A 23,577-nucleotide genomic window follows, 5' to 3' on the forward strand; every position below is an offset into this window, starting at 1 on the left:
GGCAAGCTAGAAGGGCATTGATGCCCTTGCTTGAAATATTTTATGTATGTATGTATGTATGGATGGATGGATGGATGAAGACGTTACTTCTGTAAAGGGTTAGGTTGAGGGGAGTGACACAGGGACTGTTTCCATTTCATGAGTCTGTGGTACATACTGGCAACCTACAAGTCATCTGACAAGAGAAGGTGGCACTGCCTGACAGAATACCTAAGAAGAAATGATTATCAGTGCCATAATCAACCATATGCACATCCCTCTTACAATAATTTATACAGCATACTTAGAGGAAAATGGTTGTTAGCTGCTAGGAAATGCAGGTTTGGGGAACTCAAAAATAAACATTTATAGCACAGAGAAAACAGCTCCAAAATTCAATTACTTTTCATGGGGGCAACCTCACTGCATCACCCCTATGATCTGTGGGTAACACAACCCCACTCCAAAAGCACTCCAACTCCAAGGCATTACAGCCATTGCAAAACAGTAAATACTAGTTATAGTGAAAAATGGATTATTGATTTTTCTATGTTATGCAGTCTCACAGACAGAATATGTTATCAACAGGATTGCAGATGTGCAGTGCCCCACATAAAGGCTGCATAGGGCTCTTCTAACTGTAAAAACAATGACGGTGGCCAGTTTGTATTGCTTTATCATTTAGAATTTCTAAGATAGGAAGTGTCTGCTATTTTTCTCATAGCTATTGTCTTGCTAGTAAGTACAGCTTGTCAACTTTTTGAATTAACTTTCAAGTCACAGTTGCCACAGTAGCATTTCCTGCAGCTTCAACTTTCTGACAATTTGAAGTACTAATTGCTTTGCATAAACAAAATCCATTATATATGTCAATGCATTCTAATAGTGTGCCTGTTAAAGGGAATGCAGCGCTAATATTAAAAATAAATTTCAAACTATGAAAGGAAAAGTATTATTAAATATCAGTAATAATGCTTCAGTGATTTACTTCTGGAATTCATTTAAGGGTTCAAGTTTTGGGATTCATATCATCAATATTAGGGTAGCAGAGTGTTGCAGTGGTCATCGTTGCTACCTTTAAGCTCTTGGTTCTCAGGTTTGACTCCCAACCTAGGTGCTCTCTGTATAGAGTTTTCATGTTCAGTTTATGCTTTTACATGTTTTTACTGGGTATTTCTTTTTTATCTTTCTTAATGCTCATTAAAATTTCTACTAGGAATGCATGTATTGAATGTATGACTTTGCGCATACATCGTGTGAAGGATTGATTCACAAACAAGGATTACTTTTCTGCCTTGCTTTCATTGTTTGCATCTATACATTCTGTCTCCCTGTAACACTGAATAGGATAAAGTGAATATCCAGCAATGAATGAATAAATGAACATGCATGTCAGAAAGTTATCATGGATCTGGCAAACCAGTCACTAGTACAAATGCAATGCGCTTTTCTGATATCCTTTTGTTGATATTTTTAACCTGCTAACTTTCCAGCCCCATCCTTTTACCAATGAATGTTCAAGTCATAATGGCTAAGCCATGCTTGTAAACATTTTGTTTTCATGGTTACTTGTTCCAACATGGGCATCATTTATCTCAGTTTCTGTGCAATGTTTTCTTCTATTTTTTTAATCTGGAGGTATAAGGAGTGTGTTTCACCTCTTACCCAGTCAATTTTAAATTCTGATGATCACTTCTTGAACATCAGAAATGAAGATGAACCTACTAGTTATCATCTCTGAGAGACAATATATATATATATATATATATTTATTTATATATATATATATATATATATATATATATATATATATATATATATATATATATATATATATATTTATTTATATATATATATGTATATATATATATATATATATATATATATATATATATATATATTGTATATAAAAAGGACTCAGCCATTTTGGCTCAGAGCCAAGCTCTTCAATCTCAGTACAAGAAAAAAAAAATGTTTAGTTGTCGGCATGGTTTTATGAAATGGCATTGCAGCATGAGTGATAATGTTGCCAAGGCCAAATATAAGGGTCAAAACTCCAAAATATTTTTTATTAGTCTGACCAAGGCAAGTGATGTGGTTGATCATATTCTTCTCACTGACATAACATTTTCACTTAAATGATCACATCTAAAGTGTTCATTTACCTGTCTCTCATGAGAGCTTCATGATGTGATTGTGTGTTGCATGCCTTCATGTCAGCTACTTGCCAAGAGCAGTCAGTCTGATCTTTTTATTTGTAGTAGAATATTTCCTGTTTCTGTTCTACATAAAGGGACTGCATATACTACTCATATATAGTAAAAGAGAAATGCACACACTGCATTCATATTTAAGACATAAAGCAATGAATAAAGAAACTGTAAATTATATAGCAGCTTTACAATTTCACAGGATGCATTAGGTAAGCAAACCACATACTTAGTACTGGAACTACATAGCAGCATTATTTGGTTTACATCAGCCTCAGAAAACCAGCTTTCTGATCAGAAATATCACAAAATGAGATACTGCAACAATAGAAATGACACTTTATGCTTGGGATGCATTTGTTAATAGCATCATTGTAGGAAGAAATTGAAGCAATACTTGTTTCTTTGTGCTTAAACCTACCCCATGAATATACACAGGATAATCTTTTACTGTGGGTGTAGTTTACTATCTTGTGTAGTATGACTAAATCTTGCAAGTTTAATGCAAAACTTTCTAAAACATAAGTCTTACATTATGACACCACTCATTATGTCTGCATACATCTACCCCAGAAAAAATGCTGCAAGGCAACATGTCTATTATTAAATATATTATCCCTAGAAAGGGTTCATTTTCATCTTTCAGGATCACATACCATTGTATGTGTATATGAAATTCTGTGCTAAGTGAATGGAGGTAGCATTTAATATCCAGCATTTTCTTGTTTTATTTTCTAGAAGAAAACTGATAAGTTGCCAATGTAGTCCTTCATGAAGTCTACAGTGGTCTCATTGTGGAATCCACACAAATGTTTTTCATCTGTAATGTTTTTTTTTTCAAGAAAGTTTTCAGATGTTGGTAGAGTATCATATATATATATATATATATATATATATATATATATATATATATATATATATATGTATTTCATTTGGCCTACTAACAACTGACTCATCAAAGGCTTTTCATTCAAGATTGAAAGGCCAAATGGGCAGTTGGTCTAAGGACTTATTAACTTAGCGCAAGGTTTGACAACCACAGAGTTACATATGTTACTTAGGTGGTGCAAAATATCATCCTCACTATGGGGACTGCTTAGGAACTTTGCCTATCTTATTAGAAAAAAATAAATAAAAACTCTCCTCCATTCTTACCTGAATGGTTTCCAGTCAATCTATGCAGTCAGTTTTATATATATATATATATATATATATATATATATATATATATATATATATATATATACTCAGATGAACAAAGCTCTTGGTAATGCTAATATCTGACTTTGTGATTTTAATGTAATAAATTAACAAAGACACAAGGGATTTTCTCCAACTTTTTCTTCGAAGTTCCATCAAGTATGTAATATTCAGATGAGATATAACAAGAAATAAAAGAAAATGCTTCATTAAAATGGCTCATCAAAATCAGTAACACAGGGACAGATCATCTGCATTTTAGTAATATATTATCAGCATGAGAAGGTTAGTAAATATGAATGGAATGACAATACAACCTGCAGCTTTTTGATGTTCCAATGTAAGAGATAACTACCAATTTTTGAAACATAAGAGCTGTTGTTATAGTCTTAAATATTAAACATAATGGAAGCAATAAATATTTTACCATAATATGTATTTATTTATTATTGTTTACATTCCTAGTTAAAACAACAGTATATGGAACTACTAGTACTGCACCATTATAGGAAAATAATTTATGTTCTATATTTTCTTATATTGTGTCTTATCTTCATTGTGCTACTAGTAAAGATTGTTAATATCTGAACTATCATGTGCCATATAATGCATTGTAATGCATTATAATAAAACTTCAGAACTAAATACCTTACATTGTATTTCAATGTGTACTTAAAATAATTTTAATTTCTAATTATATACTCACTAACAATAAAGCCATCTATATGATTCAGATTAACTTTCTATTTCAATCTGCCTTGAAACAGTTTTTTTTTTGTTTGAAATTGTTTTTATTCATTGTACATCAATGTCCAGCAAAGCCCTTTAATTCAAGATTGCTAACTACTGAGCCTCCAAAAATAAAAGGTTCTGCAGCATATGCACATACATTTGATCAAAATTTCACAGATGACCATATACCCCAAATTATTGTTCTATGGTAGGTCAAGCCATCAAACCACCTGCAACTGCCATCAGGAGAAAAACATAAAGGGATGTTAGTATTTACATAAAAGCACATTCATTTCCTTTTATGTCATTGGTGCAGTTTATTCTTCCTAACAAATATTTATTATTAAACTAGTTAATATAAAAAAGTTTGTTAATTTATTTTATTCTAGAATAGTATCTGGGGAAATAGCTGATAATGCCAGAAATTGCTGTACAACTAAAAATAAACATTTTTCAGCAGTGCATCAGAAATATTAAAAATGCTACTACAATTATGTTTTAAGTCTGAAAGTAAATCTTCATCATCACTGTGAGCTCTGTTTGAATTTTCTGCTTATATCCTTTTTTCATCTACATAAGGCCTGTGATAAAACTGTGTCAAACAATGAACTGCATGATAAGTGCACCTTGATGTAAGCAGACAATTTGTCCCTTGTTTTCTCTTGTAGATAAGAATTCCAGTATGCTAGACAATTACTTATACAGACAAATGCAACATTAATATACCACTGTAAACCATTCTATTATTTTAAGCAGATTACATAATACCACCAAATGCATGAATACATATGAGGTTAATGGGCTAAGAATGCCAAAAAACACATGAAATTCATCTTTTAAGAAATTAATTTAAAATCAAACTTGTAGTTTTTATATGTTGTAACAAATGCACATACACACACACATACACACGCACACACACACACACACACACACGCACGCATACAAGCACACGCACACACACACACACACACACACACACACACACACACACACACACACACACACACACACGCACACGAGGTTGGAACTCCAGGAAATAGAAAATGCATATAAAGAGATACTTCAAACAAGAATAAACAAACAATTAGGATTTTTTTCTCAACTGTTTAAATATCATTGTTGACTGCAACAGACATTTCTCATGACAGTTATGAATGCAATGTTCTTACACAAAGTCAAAATTATTAAAATGTATATATTCTCAAGAAATGATAAAACAATGGCAGACAACATCTTTTTTGTTCCACACACAGTGACATACTCTGTCCTTTGGGTTCTCAGTTCTCAAGTGGTTTCACAAGATCACAGTCAAGTGAATGTTGATACAGACGTTGCCCCTAATTCAGACAATTTTAACAAAACTGAGTAACTGAAACTGACTCAAAGGCAATGTTTTAACATGGTAGCCTTATGAAAGATTGTCTTAGGTTTAGGAATGCATTAGTAGATCTTTTTTGTTTAGACCGATGTACCACTCCTGCTTTATTTTGTCACTCCAAATAGATTATATTTCAAAACCCATTTGTATAAGGTTACATGTGTAGATACTGAAATAAGAGGGCTTGGTTCCTTTAAATTATATAGCAGAGTTTAATGACAATCAATAGCTATTTATTGTTTCTTTTAGATTGTAAGACAAGCAAAAATATATACATACAAACATCTCACTGACTAAATATTGGCATATTTTGCATACTTTAAGCTTTATTTTAATAAGACTCTACTGAAAAATAATTTTATTTGATTTATATGTCATGAGGTGCCAGTTTATTCCTAACTGAATTTAAAATGTAAGGCAAAGAAGTTCTCATCTCCATGATACAATATCATGGCAGGTGTTAACTGTAGGATATTATATTTTCAGTGTCCTTATGCCATAATAACAATAGGGTGCTGATTAGATAGAAAAGATAAAAGAAGGAAAGAAGAAACGTAGGTGAGGAATGAGATGTGTTACTTCATTTCTCTTTGTGAAGCACCTTGGAAATCTATCACATCATTTAGATTAGACCTGTAGTACATTAGATTTCACTTTAATACCAAATACCCACATTTTCCCTTTTTAGGCTAATTTTCAATGCTAAATTCATGTTTTGTTGGATAAGAGAAGCAGAAGAATTTCATATCAAATGACTTATTTTTGTTTAATAGTTGATAAGGAAGTAGTCCAAGACTTTGTATGTAAAAAATAATGTGGTAAATTCAGAAATCATTTAAACAGCAACAACAATTTATAGGTACAGAATATGCAGCATTTGTTAGACATACCTTTAAAAAACATATTCTGAAAGTATACTTGTAGTCAAATAATTATGGCATCAGTTCAGTAATGCATTTGTTACTACTCAGCACCCCCTTCAGATCTTGAGTAATATATCAGGGTCAGTGATGGGCTGACATTCACATGATATTCATTTTTCACACTCTCAAAAATTCAAATAATAAGGCACTTACAGAAATATGAAACAGAAGCACATTTAAATAAAAGTAATCATTCTAATGCTCAGTAGACCTTAAAGCTATGTGCAATGAGTAGGCATGTGCCAATTATACATTTCATGAAAAAGACATATAGTTTAGCTTCTACATTATGCATATATATATATATATATATATATATATATATATATATATATATATATATATATATATATATATATTTCACAATTAAAGTAATAGCAGAAGACATGATCTCCAGACATCTGTAAAAGGTGTATAAAGAAAAACTTTTTCCTGCATCTGTTCTGATGGTCAGCACTTGTTAACATTTTCTTCTTTTGCAGCTAAGATATATGAATATAATTAAGCCATTAATGCATAGACACACACACTATATATATATATATATGTATGTATTAATATAAACATATTGTATACATAAGCAACCTTCACATGTAATACCATTTTAAAGCAGAACATTAATTACAGTGTATATCCATTTCTGCTCATTAGCTTCTGTTTGCTATAACATATTGCAACAGAAGGTATTACTTTCCTTTTGCACAAACAATCTAATTATGCTAGAACTCTTTTTTTAGTTAATTTCCTGAATATATATTCTTTTTAAACATTGCTATAAAATTAACTAAATTTTATTTGGCAAATTGACATTTTAATTAGTTAGTATTTTAGAATAAAAACATAGATTATATCAAAAAGAGTAAGAAAGAGGACATTGTCTCATTAAGAAATATAACTACTTAAGTGCATTTTTGTCATCAGATCCATCAGATTTTTTATTACTTATTATCTTTTGCATTTTTATCTGATTATTTCAAAATGCATTAAAAATGTTTAATTTATTTAATTTTAAAAAAGACATCCACCTTTATTAGAATCTTCCAAGTGATATATTTGAAATGGATAATGTTAACATGCACACACATATATGTGTGTTTGTGTAAGCGAGATCATTTTTATATGGTATAAACAAAACAATGCCATGTTTCCTAGAGTGTGTTTACATGTACACAATTGTTATTTAGAACTAAAACAGTTACTCTGATTGTACCTGAAATATCATTCCCACATTATGGCAACAGGATAAGCTAGGCTTATTTAACAAGCAAATACTTAGAAAATGAAATTATTAATTTGCCAAATGATGTAAAAGAGGGGCAGCAATGTGTTCTATAAAATATCACATACAGAAATGCATTGTGTTTTTCTGCTTAGCATACTTCAGAAAGATATATATATATATTTTTCCCCCTTAGTCTGCAAACATATGCTGAACCATACAACTTAAAATATTGTGATTCACTGAGTATAAAATAGCAGCAATATTATGTTTTATTCCAGATGCTTCTTTTGTGTAAGAAGCAGGGATCTGTGACTTATTATAATGTACAAAGGACTTAACAATAAGCATTAAAATAAAAGGTGCTGCTTAGTTTAAAATGCAATTATTTTATGACACTATGAAACAAAACTGCTCAAAGAACAGCAGCATGCATTTAATACCATGCACATTAAATGAAGATGTTAGATATTTTTTTTAGCATTGAATAATTCTTAAAAGTAACACAATTTATCTGGAACTCATTTTTAAAGTGCAGTACTATATGCATTGTAAATATTTTAGAAAATATATTTACAGCAGTGACATACATAACTTGAGTAGTTTAAACAGTGTGTTTCCATGACTAGGTTACATGGCTTAACACAATTCATCAGAACTTTTTTTTTGTTTTGCCAGTGCTTAATGTATTGTGTCTCTCTACTTATACAGTGAGGTCGAACTTTGGCAAATATTTAAAATGAAATACTTTTACTCATTTTAAAAGCTCCAAGTGATGAATCATTTCTTTCTTTAGATGGTGACTAAAAAATGGTTCAGTGTATACAAAAGTTACTTCATAAAATGATCTGTATTGCTGATTTTTGTTAGTCTCACTATAAGAATGCAATTTTTAGAATATAAATATTTTGATGACAAAAAAATTATAAAAAGTTAAACGTGAAAACACCTGAAAAAATGAACGCTTAATATTATCAAGGTTAACAGTTTTTTAACATTTCTAATAACTTTTATAATTTTACACATGAATTTTCAGACAGGAATCTTTGTTTGGTTTCAAAACTATAAAATCAATAAACAAAAATTAGTTCTAGCATTTGTTATACATATATAGAAATGCAGATTTTAATATTTTATTATTAGCTTTTGTTTAAAATGTAGTGTAAGTATAAAAATGTGCATTTCTTTCTAAAGACAACTTATTTTTCTGCCACTCTGTGTATATCAAACACATTCATGTTATTTTACAAAAGCATCCTTCCATATATTCACTTCTATATTTCTGCAATAAAAGATAATTTTGCAAAATAATATGAGGGATGTAGAAAAGTAATACCATCACAGTAGGATTCATTAAGAATAGTTAGATTTCTAATGAGGAATAGAAAATTGTTGCTTAATGAATCCAGTATACATCTTATAAATGTTAGAGTAACAGTGGCTTTATTTATCAAGTTCTAAAAGGAAATGATGCCAAGAGAGTCAGCATGAATAAACTAAAAAAAAAATGTTGAACGGGCATTATGATAGTAATTTCCAGGTTAATGTCTACAGAAATTGTTACTTTTCCATTTTGAAGGTTATAAAAATTATGATTTCTTGTTCATTTCCTGAAATTTTATATTTAATGATGTTAAAGATCTGTGCTGTTTACAAATGTTGTGTTTTTATGCTATATATCATCAGTTAAGTGCCATATTTTATTCACCATTATAAAATCAAGTAGATAATGAAAGTTATACACTAAGATATATTTATAGAGATTGACAGAAAAACATCTGTAAACTGACAGCTAGTTAGAAGAATAGACTGCAAACTGAAAGGATATCCCTTATTTGAAAAAATCCCAATATATATACCAGGTAATTGCTTGTGTGCTAACCATATATTGCAGGGAAGAAAATCATTGCTGTGACCCAGTGCATATAAACAGGGAGCAAGCTTACACACAACCATTAAAAAAGCATGTCTATGGCCTTCATGTCTGACACCTGTCAGATGAAAAAAGCTAGCAAAGTCATTATCAATTACTGAGGATCAGTAATGGTGATGCTATAATGAAATGATGGGCATGTCTTTCATAAACCTTTAGGGATGGACCAGTAGTAATTTTAAAATACGTTATAAAATTCATCTTCATTTCACTGGGAGTGAACTACAAAAAATCTGGTGAAGGTGGGCTATTAAATGTCAACCAGACTGTTAACTTGCACGGTAAAGCAAGCATAATGTAGTATATGCCATATATTCTTTAATAGTTAGAGGCCATAGACATTTGCCAACTAATTGTTCTTTCTGGATACTTTTTGACCACAACTACCTGTTTCTTTTGCAGTTTTGTATGCGTTGCTTTATTTTATATACCATCAGACAGAAACTGAGATATGTGTATTCAATAAGTCTGCGGTGAGTATTTTAGTACAATGCTTCAGTTTGATTTAGGTATAGCTGCTAACAGATACAGTCAGTATTGGTTTGTAAGAATGATAGGATCCTACAGACTATATAGTCAATGTGAAAAAGTATCCTTATATACGTTGCCATAAAATTGTTACTGTTATTTTCCTTATTCACTCACAATATCACCGGCAAAAGTATTGAACTGCTATACAGTTTTGTGGCTCTTGCAGAGCTGTTACAGTTATTCAAAAACGTTGAAGTGAAACAGAAATGTAGAAAGGATGCAGTTAGATACAATCTACAGACTGCTTCATATATTTAAATGAATTAAATGTTAGAAATGTTATCATTAAGAGATCATTGCATGTTGTAACTTGAACACGAAAATGTACACTAACTATCTTATCATGAGTTTTACAAAAGACTATAGAAGACAATAATTTCTAAATACAAATATTACAAGAGACCTCTATATAAGAAAGTGATCTATTTTAGTACTAGGCTCACATGTCAGCATTTGCCTTTGAGTTAGTGCTTTTTCCGTCTATCAGTCACTGTTACTAGAAGATGTTACATTCGATTAGAAACACCAGTGATGCGAACATATTCCACGCACCAGAATCTTATGAATATAAAACTGAACTACAACACTTTAGAACAGCATTTTCATAGTGAATGCACTGGTTTATATATTTACATTATTTCACTGATTATTTTATTACATATATCCGTTAGGCTAAACATGAGAAAGTAACCTTAAGGGTTTATCAGTTTGATTAATATTATTACAACAGAAATAGCTATGACTTTCATTTTGACTTTATTCCTAGGACACTAATGTCATCATATTAGTCACTTAAGCTGTATTGGAGCACCTTTTACAAATAATACGTTATCATGAATTCAGCAAAAATATACATTAGCATCTATAAGTTTTCAAAGAACTGCCAGATAGTAACTTCAGTTCAAATAGATAAACATTAAACAATGTGACTGTTAACTTGGCCCTCTGATGGAGCAAGAACTAAATGAAAAATGTCATTTTGTTAACTGTATAGTGTATAGGATTGTGCAGGATATTTTTCAGAAGGGCAATTTGTGTTACCTAATTTTATATGAAAAACTCTGTTCTTTTATTATGAAATAAAATTGCATGCAGCATAGCACTGCTATAAACTTCAATATGTTCACAAACCAAAAATTAAATGTTTGATTTTGGTGTCTCCTTTTATCATTATGCGAGGGCTTATTTATTGGCGGTAAAAAAGAAACATTAAAATAGAGTACATACCCTTTTCTAATGTGTCTTTGTCTATGCGGGTGCGTGTATATAAACGTGTGTGCTTATTTTATACACTGTCAACATTTTTATATCATATTGGTCTAATTTTGAAATAAATTGTATGAATTACACATTTGTATCCATTAATATCAGCACAGAGATCAATTGTTCTTATCCCTGAACCTGATATTAAATTATTTACTTCTCTCTAGAACACATAGATTTAGTATTGACAAGTTTGTAACATAAATATGTAGGCAAGTGATAACCTTTCTATCAAATATAAGTTTGGGAAATTCCCTACATTTGCCTGTTCCTGTTTTATTCACAATTTAAATGTACTCTTCTAAATAACACCTGAATGCCCATATGAATTATTTAGTAAGTATTACTATCAGACAATAATAAATGTAAGTTATGAATTTGTGTTAACAATATTAAAATGGGTATAATCCATTTGGATACTCAAAAAAATAAAGATTTAGTAAAAATGCAGAGTGAAGGTAGATTAATTAAACTTCTTACTTCATTAGTAGGATATAGTTCTTTAAATAGCTGTGCTACATTTTCAGTTTATATTTAACATAAGTTGTTCTAACTTACTGGATTATAAAGAATAGAATAAAGTAAACATACAAAGTGACTACACTGAGCATATATGCTTCAGCCAATTAAACTAAAAATGTTGCGAAAAAATATTTTTCCTACCTTAAGTCCCCTGGCTTTCTGATTCAGCTTTATCAGAAGCACATAAATATCCTATGTTTTCATCAGAGAATAAAACTATCTGTGGCTACTGCTCACTGATCAAGAAAAATATATGGTATATAATGAATGCTTGAAGCTAGAAATCTCTGTTGTGTTTGTCATTAATTGTCTTTATTTAGGTTATTCTAGCTTGTTGGTGTCCTTTAGCCTCACATGGCAGCTGGACCCCAACCTTCAAGATCTTAGAAAAGAATTCTTTTCAAATTCAGTGATCCCTCTTCCTCCCCTCCCACTGACACTGTCCTTTTCAGGATCGGAGATAACTTTATTCATCTGAACATCATTGTATCAAAATTCAGTGGGTGAACAGCTTCAGCGGGTTGAAGTGTTTGACAAGGGAGTAATGTCTTTATTTCTAAAACCAGTAGCAAAAGTTTGCCCATAGTTTGCATGTTCTAGTGTGTTTCTTACTAACCTGAAATGCAGAGAAGCACATGTGCATAATGCTTTGGACACAAAACAGGAAATTTGCTTTAGGATGCATTTTGTGATATGATATCATGTTGTTTACTTCAAGCTTATGCAAAATTGATAAATGCATTATGGCAAAATAATTGTTATTCCACTGGTAACATTCTTCCTGGAAATCATATTAGGCATGTTCACTGATTACTTTGAGTACCAGCTATGCTGAGATAGAGCATGTATGCAGGCTTTTATTTTGTTCTTTAATGAAGAATTTTAATTTGGCATGCAATGCATTTTACACCGCATGTGTGTATCTGTGTGTGTGCATGTGTGTGTGTGTCTGTGTGTGTGTGTGTGTGTGTGTGTGTGTGTGTGTGTGTGTGTGTGTGTGCGTGTGTGTGTGTGTGTGTGTGTGTGTGTGTGTGTGTGTGTGTGTTGTGTGTGTGTGTGTGTGTGTGTGTGTCTGTGTGTCTGTGTGTGTCTGTGTGTGTGTGTTTGTACTGGCATGTGCCTACGCGCATGCATGCATAATTGCTGTATGTGTTGTGTTTGTGTGTGTCTGCATATGTGTTTGTGTCTGTATGATGCTGTGTGCATGTGTGTGTGTGTGTACGTGTGTCTGTGTGTATGTGTGTGTGTGTGTGTGTGTGTGTGTGTGTGTGTGTGTATGCGCATGTATGGATTTGTGCATATATGTGTGCATGTTTTTGTGTATCTGTGTGTCTCTGTGTGTTTGTAACTTTGATGAAATGATTAAAAGCCATGTCTGTGCTATTATTAAATTCATGATGTCTGAACTGAGCAGCATTGTATCATGTTCAGTTAAACAGTTTAAATGTGTTAATTCATAAAGATTTTTTTAACTTCATTGCAATGTCTTAAACAAATTGTTTATTTAAGACATATAGTCATTGAGATGAGAACTTTCACAAAAGGTTGCAAAAGATAAAATATGCTAAAAAAATTTTTATGAATCATAATACCTTTAAATAGTAGATTAACATTCATAGTCCTGCTCAAAATGTAATTCTTCTTTAAAATTAAAATTTATGGGTTTGTGAGGCTGTTCTCAAGTTTGCATCACCTAGAATATGAACACAGTGATCTTTTTAGGCTTATTTGTAAGTTCTAAGTAAAAATGAGAACTAAGCAATTGTAGTGACATTTATACATAATCAATTTTCTTACAACTGGGGACTGTTTGTAAGGTTATCTTAAAAGTATAGTACCTCTGACTCATCTTGTCAATCTGCTAAATCAACAACATGTTCATAACTATGACAGAGTAGTAGATATATATTATATGCCCTTCTTATGTCATTCATTCAGTTGATTTTTTGTGTGTTTTGCAGATCCATGTTCTGTTTTGGCAATATCTGCTCCAGTCCTGTCTAGTGAACAGCATTTCATGGAACCACTTTACCTGTCCTAGATATTCTCTGAAACTAACTACAGTAATAAAATCCCCTGTTAAGTGGCATTCTGTTTTAAGATATTATACATACATGTAACCATCAACTCTATCTTTATAGGCCATTAAATATATTGTATTCTTATTGAGAAGCCTAGCTCGTATGCCTGAAACAGTAATTCTAGACTATTGTCATTAACACACTTCATGCCCCCTTGAATATTCTGATGAGGTGAAACCCTTTAAGCCTGTGCATTTTCCTTTCTTCCTTTCATTTATATCTGCATTTCTCTCTCTGTATGTCTATCTATTTACCTGTCAATCAATCTAGCTATGCAAAATGTTACACACTCTGCTCATTAATTATGTATAGGCTTAGTTTATTTGCAAGTATTTAGTATATATACATATATATTTCTGTAAGTGTGTGAAAACTGTTAGCAAATTAACTGTAAAAAAATACTTGTTTTTTTTAGGGTGAAGCATAATTAAAGTGAACTTTTGTTCTATGTTGAATGACATTCAAAGTTATAATTGCATTTTTCATATCTGTTTTAATAAATGAAATATTTCAATAATACTGATATAATGTTAACAAAGCCACACGAAGCAGGATAAAACCCAAACATCACAAGAGGTATGGATATCACAGCTCAAAGCTTTACAACATAGACTTGCTGTTTTCAGCTACAGGCCTAGATGTTTGTGTAGAGGGTGTTGGTACCATTTGGAGGGATTTGAAGATTTTAAAAGGGAGAAGTTTATACATTAGTCCTGCAAGTTGGAAAACACTGTTGATATTCAAATGTTTATTGTGCAAAATCTGGGATAAGCTTCAGCATGAGAGCCTCTGTAAGTGCCTACAACTATTGCTAATTCCCTTCTGCATTGAGGTCTACACAAAAGCCTTAATCCCATTCCACTTTTTTCAGAAAGCTTTCTCTATTTTCTCTTGCATAAACCAACAACACTACCCCATCACACAGCAGAGAGGGTCAAAGAAAGGGGCTGTGTGTTTATACTTTACTAACACTGTGTGTTTCTTGGCTGAGCTTGGAAGAAACTTTAAGTGGTTCCCCAGGCCCCAAGCCATCTTTAGAAAAGAAAAATAAGCCTCCAAAGCAGGAAACCTAAGAAATGTTAAATAAACGTCCACTTTTCATTTCTTAGGTAATATATATTGCTTAGGTTTTACTTGGATGCTTCGTCTATCAGATGAGTCTTGCTCTAACTGCTTTACATTCACTGAGAATCGATACATATTTTTTTTCAGTTTTAAGTATCACATAAAAATGAAATGTCTAAAAAAAAACTTTCCCAGTTTGAGAGGGATATTAATGTGCTTAAAGTTTATTTCAGTTTGATTAAAAGGTAGCCATGAAAGCAAACATGTTACTGCTAAGAAAGAACAGTGACGTTAGTTAATCTAGTCTCAAAATATTTTATTTCTGTGTGTGTGTGTGTGTGTGTGTGTGTGTGTGTGTGTGTGTGTGTGTGTGTGTGTGTGTGTGTATATGTGTGTGTGTGTGTGTGTGTGTGTGTGTGTGTGTGTGTGTGTGTGTGTGTGTGTGTATGTGTGTGTATATGTGTGTGTGTGTGTGTTTGTGTGTGTGTGTGTGTGTGTGTCTGTCTGTGTATCTATGTTGTTTTTGTGGTGACACAAATATGCATAATGGTCTAATTAATTTTTCATTTTTTATCAAAAATAGCAACTTTTTTAGCTACTGCATCACTTTAAAAACATTATAAACTGCCTTATGACAAAGAGCATGGTTTCTTTTATAAGGTAACATGAAAAAGACGTAACTGGCATCATGAAAGGTGGAGAGAAGGGAAGCAAGAGCAATATCAATGTTAACGTGATTTCAGATGAAATGAGCGTGGAAATGTCTTATGATATATACTCTATATACTGACAATATATGGGGCCCACTTAAATCTTAGGGCAGCATATAAATGAAAAAGGTTCAGTTTGCTCTTCTATTTTTTTTTCATTATTTACTGAGAAGTAAGACGTTACTTAAGAGAACAATGAAATTCACATAATCTTTTTTCCTGTTAAAGCAGAAATAGAAATTAAATGTCAGGTAAGTTGGCTACTTGGATAAATTACAGTGGTGATAAATATAATGTAGCCCCAGTAAAAGAGGACCTGATTGATTACATTGAAGCTAATTGACTCCATGGCGACATGTAACACAGGTTAATGGCAGAAGGTTAGGTCAAATGAATTTCCTAGGTATCTTTGACTTGACGTTCTGAAAAGTGACCATGAACAAACAGTTGTAGCCACCTTATTGACTTTAGCCTGGTAGTTATAATGTGTCACACACTGAGCTGTTGAAAAAGATCAGTAGTTTAGAAGCATACACAAAAGTATATAATCTGTTTAGATGTAAATACAGAACCAAGTGATTTTGAAATGTATTCGGCATTCTTAGCATTATGTTGCTGCAATCAGCTGGATACTGTACTGGGATGAGCTGTTTTCACTAGTACAGTAAAAAAGGGACAAAATATAATTTTTTTTTCCCTTACAGACAATACCAAGTCTAGCCATAATGCTACAGTTTTGATAAAGTTGCAATTGCACTGCAAGCTTAACAAAAAACTATTTCAATGGCATAGCTTTAAGGACCAGTCTGAGAAAAAAAGGGTGAAACTCACCTGAGGCTAAGAAGCAAAGACAAATAATAAGCTTTAATTTTTTATAATAACCTTGGGTAACGTGGTAGCTCTTGATTACTTTATCAAATATCTCACATCAATCTGAAGTTCAAAAAGATTTTTAATTTATGGCGTGACCACATGGAGTGATGCTGTAGTTGTAAAACTGAGAGGTTGTAATCTTTATTTATCCTTTGTTAAATGGGTTAGTCCCAGTAGGCTACTGACCTCTTTTCAGGGGACAACCAAGGTGGTATTTATATCTTATGGAAGGCTTGGCCAGGGCATTGCAGATCTTTCTATACTCTTTTCAAAAGGCACTGTAGAATCTTTTACATCTACCTGAACTACTGATAGCTAAAGTATATGGAAACTTCATTTTAACATCTCATCTGCAGGATGACATACTCAGGAATGCAGCATCCACTATGACTCTACGACATCTTTCAAAATCAAAAATGTTGAACAAAAAATAATTTCCCAGTTTAGCAGATATGATATTTTTTAGAAAAAATATGAAAATAGAAAACTTTCCAGTAATATAATAAAATCTCTATCAAAATCAAAATGTACTGGAAGGTTAAGAAAAGAAAGACATTAATCAGGACTATATATTAATGAAAACTGAATAAGTACAGATCTTTTGATGTTAATTTTGATCCACTGAGGAATGACAGGATGGAAAAGGAAGCATGTGTTTGTCAGTGGATAATTGATTGACATTTGGGTTATTAAAACTAAATGATAATCAGCATTCTATTATTGCAGTAACACACACACAGAAAAACAAGGTGAGTGTGTGTCTCTCACTTTCTCACTCCTCTGAATTAGGGTGATCTCAGTGTCTAAATAAAATAAAACAGAAAAACCAAAAAAATAAAAAAAATACAGAAATAAAAACAAGCCCCCCCCCCCGCACACCCCTTGAGGTGGACCATGCCTTCACACCCCTGGTAACTATGCATACTAACTCTGAGATAGCACAAACATGGGATAAGGGCATATATCCCTACCCAGGAATTGTGCAATCTTGAACAACTGTCATTATTAGTCAATCATATGCAGTTGAGTAAACAGCTGTTAACAAAACATCCACCAGACCTTCTGCAGGGTACCCACACATATGTCTTTCTCTCTCTCTCTTTCTCTTGAGAGGCTTATCTAGCATCCTGTGCCCATTTCTGATATAGCATCCCACCCCTCAATTCTTCAAGTTAAGAGAAAAAAAGGGACTTCAATTTAGTCATCTTTCCAACTTGTCTTCCCACAGCAGAACCAAGCCTTATCAGCTCTTTAGCCAAAAATCATGAAGGAAGTACACTTCTGCACTTCTCTATCATGCCGCCTAACATTTTGTGCCTGGGTAACTGCCCCCTTCACCTCACTCTTGCTTTGATACTGCTCCCCTACAGATGATTTGAGAAATTACACAGTGAAGACTCCAGCTGGGTGAGTCATTCTTTCAGTTTTTACTGCATAATTTATTTGTGCAGGATTTTTACCCTGTGGATTTATATATATATATATATATGTGTGTGTGTGTGTGTGTGTGTGTGTGTGTGTGTGTGGCCCGTATCTTCTAATAACATTAAAAAACATTCTGACATTTTGGAGCAATACTTTAAAGTCTTGAAATGTTACTTTATCTACATTATGTTTAGCTAAATGAGTTATTAGCTCAAGTTGTGCACCCTTAACCTATGGCTGCAAGGTCCTGTTTGTGGAAGTTTTCATTTTCCTCTCTTTCTTTTCTTTTTCATCTTGTTCCACTCTTTTGCTCTCTTGTTTTCTTTTAATGTGTAGGCAGTAATGTGTTTGGTTGTTGCATTTGTCTCAAAGGAGCAAGGTATTCTGTCTGTGAATAGCCATTCTGATGTAGTGGCTCCCTTTCAGCTTACCTAGTTTGTTGGGCCTTTTCTGGTGGTAGTGGCTTTCCTCCTTGTTTTAGAGGTCAGATTTCTCTTCAAATAGCTGCCTGCAATAGTATTCAGAATATTTTTACATGACTGTTTTCTTGCATATGTTTGTCTAGTAGTTTGGTTAAATTGACTGCTGTTTCATGTTTATTTGTATTCACTGGTACATCTGCTTGACAGATGTTAGTTTGTAGGTCCCTCCTTTGTGTTCAAGTTCTTTAATACACAATTGAATGTACAGTTTAACTTGTATATTTACTGTGTTGGGGTTCTGTGCTTGTTCAAATGTTACTAAAATTGTTCTCTCATTCTCTTCTTGGAGTTGCTTTGCAGTTAATTCAGTTTTGGTGTGGTGCTCACTACTCCCCTTTTCAGTCAGTAGCAGATAACATCTTTTCTTCAGAGTTTTCCTGCTGAAGTAATTTACTTCAATTTCACTCCTTGTTGCTTGAGTGTTTCACACTCCACACACCGGCATTTGCAGCCAGCATGCAGTATTTTATGCAGATTGCCGTAATTCTATTACCTCAGCTGGCTGCTTACTGATACAGTCAGTGGTTATTCCATACTTCAATAATACTGGTGAAATATATGTTTACTTTATTTTCCAGGGACATTAAATTAGTTAAAAAATATATATAAAAGTATTATTAACACTCAAATGTGTCACACTCACCCCTCTTCAATATGCATGATTGAAGATCAAAAACTTAAATTCAATACAAGTAGCATTCACCACAGTTTAGCTCTTATACCCAGAAGGTAGTACAAATCTAGACATAATCAGGGGAAATCAGGGACACTTAAAGTATTAGTACTCTTAGCATGAGAGGGTGACAGAATAAAGAAATGTTATTTAGTATGCATTTTCAAAGAAGTCTATAACTCTAATAATTCACACTATTTGTCAAAGTTAATTCCTCTGTCTTTCCTCCATCACTGGTGTTAATAGGTTTTAGAAAATATTATGTCAAGTCAGGCATCCTAGTTTCCAGGGGATAGTCTGGAGGTATCCTAATGTTTAGACCCAGGTTATAGCTGGGGCTCCACGTTCATGATGTATTTTAATATCAAAGAAGGGCGGTTCTGGGCTAGCGTTTCCTTATCACCCTCTGCATGGTAGCACTATTTTCTTTTCACACTTCTTAGCAGTCCCCTGGAGTCATTATAGGTTCATAGGTTCATAGGTTCATACTAGGCTATCTGCCCAAGGGCATTTATAAGCCTAGCCCATAGTTATGTGGCTTTCACCACCCCTTTAGTTTGAATAAAAACTATGCCTATCATTTTTCTGTGCCTCTGTCAAGCAGTGACACTGAAGTAATCCCTGGGGTATATCTGCGATCTCCCATCCATTGGTCAAGATTCCTCTTGAACAAGGCCAGCGAGGTGCTCTGCCTCACATGTACCGGGATTTTGTTCCACAGCATAGGGAGTCTCTGGGTGATGAATCTGTCCCTCCAGCATGTTCTATTTATAACCGTGTCAAGGTTTAAATCTCCCGCCCTTGTGGTTCTGAGGGATCTAGATTTTTTGAGGTGAAGCATATTCATCAAATCTGGGTTTGACATGGCCTTATATGTCAGGCACAGGTCACCTCTGAGCAAGCGGTATGAGACTGAATAGAGCTGGAGTTCTTTCAGTCGGGCAGCATAAGACATATTTTTGAGACCCTTTATCCTTTTGGTGAGGAACTTTTGGGGCCTTTCAAGCTGCATCAGGTGTCTGGTCAGATACATTCTGAACGGGCATTGTACTCAATCATAGGTCTAATGAGTGATGAGTACAGGGGACGATGACCTCCCTTGATCTAGATGTGAATCCCTTCATGATCAGGTGGGCGATATAGAAGGTTTTCCTAACTACTTTAGCAACATGAGTGTCAAGCGAAGGCTACTGTCAACTTGGGTCCCCAGATCCCTGATGACTTTTCTGTGCTCAGTGGATTGCCATCTATATGGTAGCTAGGGGTAACCTTGTTTTTCCCGAAGGGTATGACTATGCATTTTTTGGCGTTTAACTTCAGGCCATGGCTCTGGCACCAGTTATCCGTTTCTGTGAGGCCCTTCTGGAGGATATCTGTGTCAGATGTGTTTTCGACTATGGCGCACAGTTTGCAGTCATCTGCAAACTTTGTCAGCCATAACCCTCCTGTGTTTGCTTGTACTTCAGAAAAGTAGATGCCGAACAAGAGTGGACCCAGGACTGAGCCCTGTGGGACACCACTTGTGACAGGCTTTGAGTCTGACATGGCTCCAGCAACTCTGACCCTGTGGGTTCTGTCGCTTAGCCAGTTTGCAACCCATCTTGTGATGTATGGGTTTACATTCAAGCTGATGAGTTTTTCGATGATACCTGATTAGTTTCTTAAATTTCCATAGTGGCCATCACAAGCAGTGTTTTCAGTAGAGGTTTATTTGTTCTTCAACAGCTTGAATATCATATTAGTTTGTTTATTCATTTAAATGCACTAATCATATTATTATTATTTTTTATATTTTTTTCTGCTTAAGATATGTCATCAATACAGGAACTGAAATCAAGTTCGGATAGTATTGTCTCTCAGGCCAGAGCACTTTTCAAAGTTTTTCAGGTGGAGGCCAGAAGCATCAAGAGTCTCTTTCTTCTAGTTAATGAAATAAGTGAAGGCTGACTGACATTCATCTGGTGGTTCTGGAAGGCATTGCAGCAATAAAGACGCCCAGATGCAGGTGTCACAAGGGTATGAGTGAGCTATTTTTGGAGGTGCTGTCAGGATTGTTGGGCACCTTGGATTAACCTGTGCCACACAGAGATAATATGGAAGGATCTGCAATTTAAAGTCATTTGGGGGAGGAGTGTTTCAGCAGTTTTTTGGGTTCTTTGTCAGAGGAGGGCAGATCCAGGTTGTTTGATCTATTCATTGAATGAGGGCTGGTTTGTATGAGCAGCTTCCAATCCTGGGCGAAGAGATTTTTGAGTCATTCTTGGCAGTTTCACTTGCCATCCCCCATTGTTTGCCAGTCTAAAATGACTGTTTTCCAATCAGACTACTAACCCCTGCTAGGCCAAGGTTTTGACAGGACACATCCCCTGTGTTTTGTGGGGTGGCTAGTACAGCTCATATCCCTCCAATTCTTAAGGACAATATTATCAGGGGTAATTATGTGGCCATTTTCAAGCCAGTTGACAGTGAAGGTATTCAGCAACTTATGGAGTCAGTCAGAGTGGGAGACAGGTATTTGGTGATTGTGCTGACAGGCATTGACAAGAAAAAGCTATGTAAGACAGTGATCTATAGATGGGACAGTTGGGTAGTGGGCTTTATTTATTTTATGGTTGTGATTTTAGAAAATGACCCCTTGCAAGTGCTTCTATTACTCACATATTTTGTTACCATTTGGGATACTCACAGATTCAAGGGTGGCCTTTTCTGTCTTACTTACGATTAGAAGTTCAGAAAGCTTAAGGATGTAAATAGTTCAGTGAAACAGAACAACAGGCATGTGCATACCTGGCAGAATTGCAGGCCACTATGCCACCCCCTCCTTTTTTTCTCCTTTCAGATTTTACCATTAGGTCTGAGGCCTGAGAAAACATGGGGCATTACAGTGTTATTTACTATCTCTCATTCCCAGCCGGCTCATTAATTAAGAATTCCTTTAACCAGGAAGAAGTACAGGTTCAATACTCATACATGGATAATGCCTTCAACTTCATCAGATGTTTCCCTAATCCTTGGTTAGTGAAACTGGACATAGAAGTTGATTTTCATTTACTGCCATCTGAGCATAAATCTGTTTTTTGTTGGGCACGGGCATGGGCAACCAGTATTACTTCAACATTATCTTTCCTGCAGGGTGTGCCATGGCCTGTGCCACTTTTGAGAAAATTAGTACAGGGCTCCATTGGTGTTTCACAAAAAGAGCCCCTCAACAGGCAGCAGTCCATTACTGTAATGATTTTTTTTATTGTGGGCAATGGGGCTGATGGTATTAAGGATGGTATGGATCTTTTCATCTCACTGTGCACTGTGAACTCTGAGTGTCTTTGACAGAGAACAGAATGGAAGGCCTGGTTAGGGTTCTGGCATTTCTGGGTCTGTAAGTGGGTGTATCGTCTTGCATGCAAAGAGTGCCAGTAGAGAAGTTTTCAAAACTGCAATCAAGAATGGATAACTTTTTGTAGTTCCTTAAGTTTAGGATAAGTGAGGTTATAGAATTGCTGAGCCTTTTCAATTCTGAATGTAGAGCTAAGGTCTCTAGTAGGGCTTTTGCCAGAGCCTTCTTACCCTGCTGTTTCTTGCCATCATTACAGATGTAGTGTGGGAGTGGGCATGGGACATATGGGTTTTTTGTTTACAGACCCTTGGCCTGATTACTGGTCCATTGTGGTTCATAGGTTCATAGGTGTGCACTAGGCTAATGGCCCTGGAGCTTTTACAAGCCTAATCCATTGGATTACCCTGGCATCATGCCACCCAACCTTAGTTCCCAGTCCCTCTGTTGAGTAAAGCCACTGGAGTGATCCCCGGGGTGAATTTTCTATTTCCCATCCACTCATCAAGATTTCTCTTGAACAGGGCCAGTGAGGTGCTCTGCTTGACATGTATCAGAAGTCTTTTCCATAGCAGTGGCAGTTTCTATGTTATGAACCAGTCCCTCCAGCATGTTCTGTTGATTGTAGAAATGAGGTTAAGGTCTCTGGAGCGTGTGGTGGGGAGTGATTGGGATTTTTTTAGATGTAGCATTTCTAACAGAGCTGAGTCAGACATGACTTTGTAAGTCAAGCAGAAATTGCCTCTAAGTACATGATATGAGACAGAGAATAGTTGGAGTTTTTTAGTCTGTCCAAATAGGACAAATGTTTAAGGCCTAGGATCCTATTTGTGAGGTACTTTTTCCGGCCTCTCCAGTTGTTGCAGGTGTTTAGTGAGGTACATGCCAAATGGGGCATATGATTGGCCTAATGAGGGAAGAGTAGAGGGAGACAATGACCTCTTCCTTCTTGGATGAAAACCCTTAGTAATGAGATGTGCCACATAGAAGGACTTTCTGACCACAGTGGCAATGCGGTGGTCAAAACAGAGGTTGCTGTCAACC

This window comes from Protopterus annectens, chromosome 7.part0 (assembly GCF_019279795.1).
Source record: "Protopterus annectens isolate FY-2018-M chromosome 7.part0, PAN1.0, whole genome shotgun sequence".
Taxonomy (NCBI): domain Eukaryota; kingdom Metazoa; phylum Chordata; order Ceratodontiformes; family Protopteridae; genus Protopterus; species Protopterus annectens.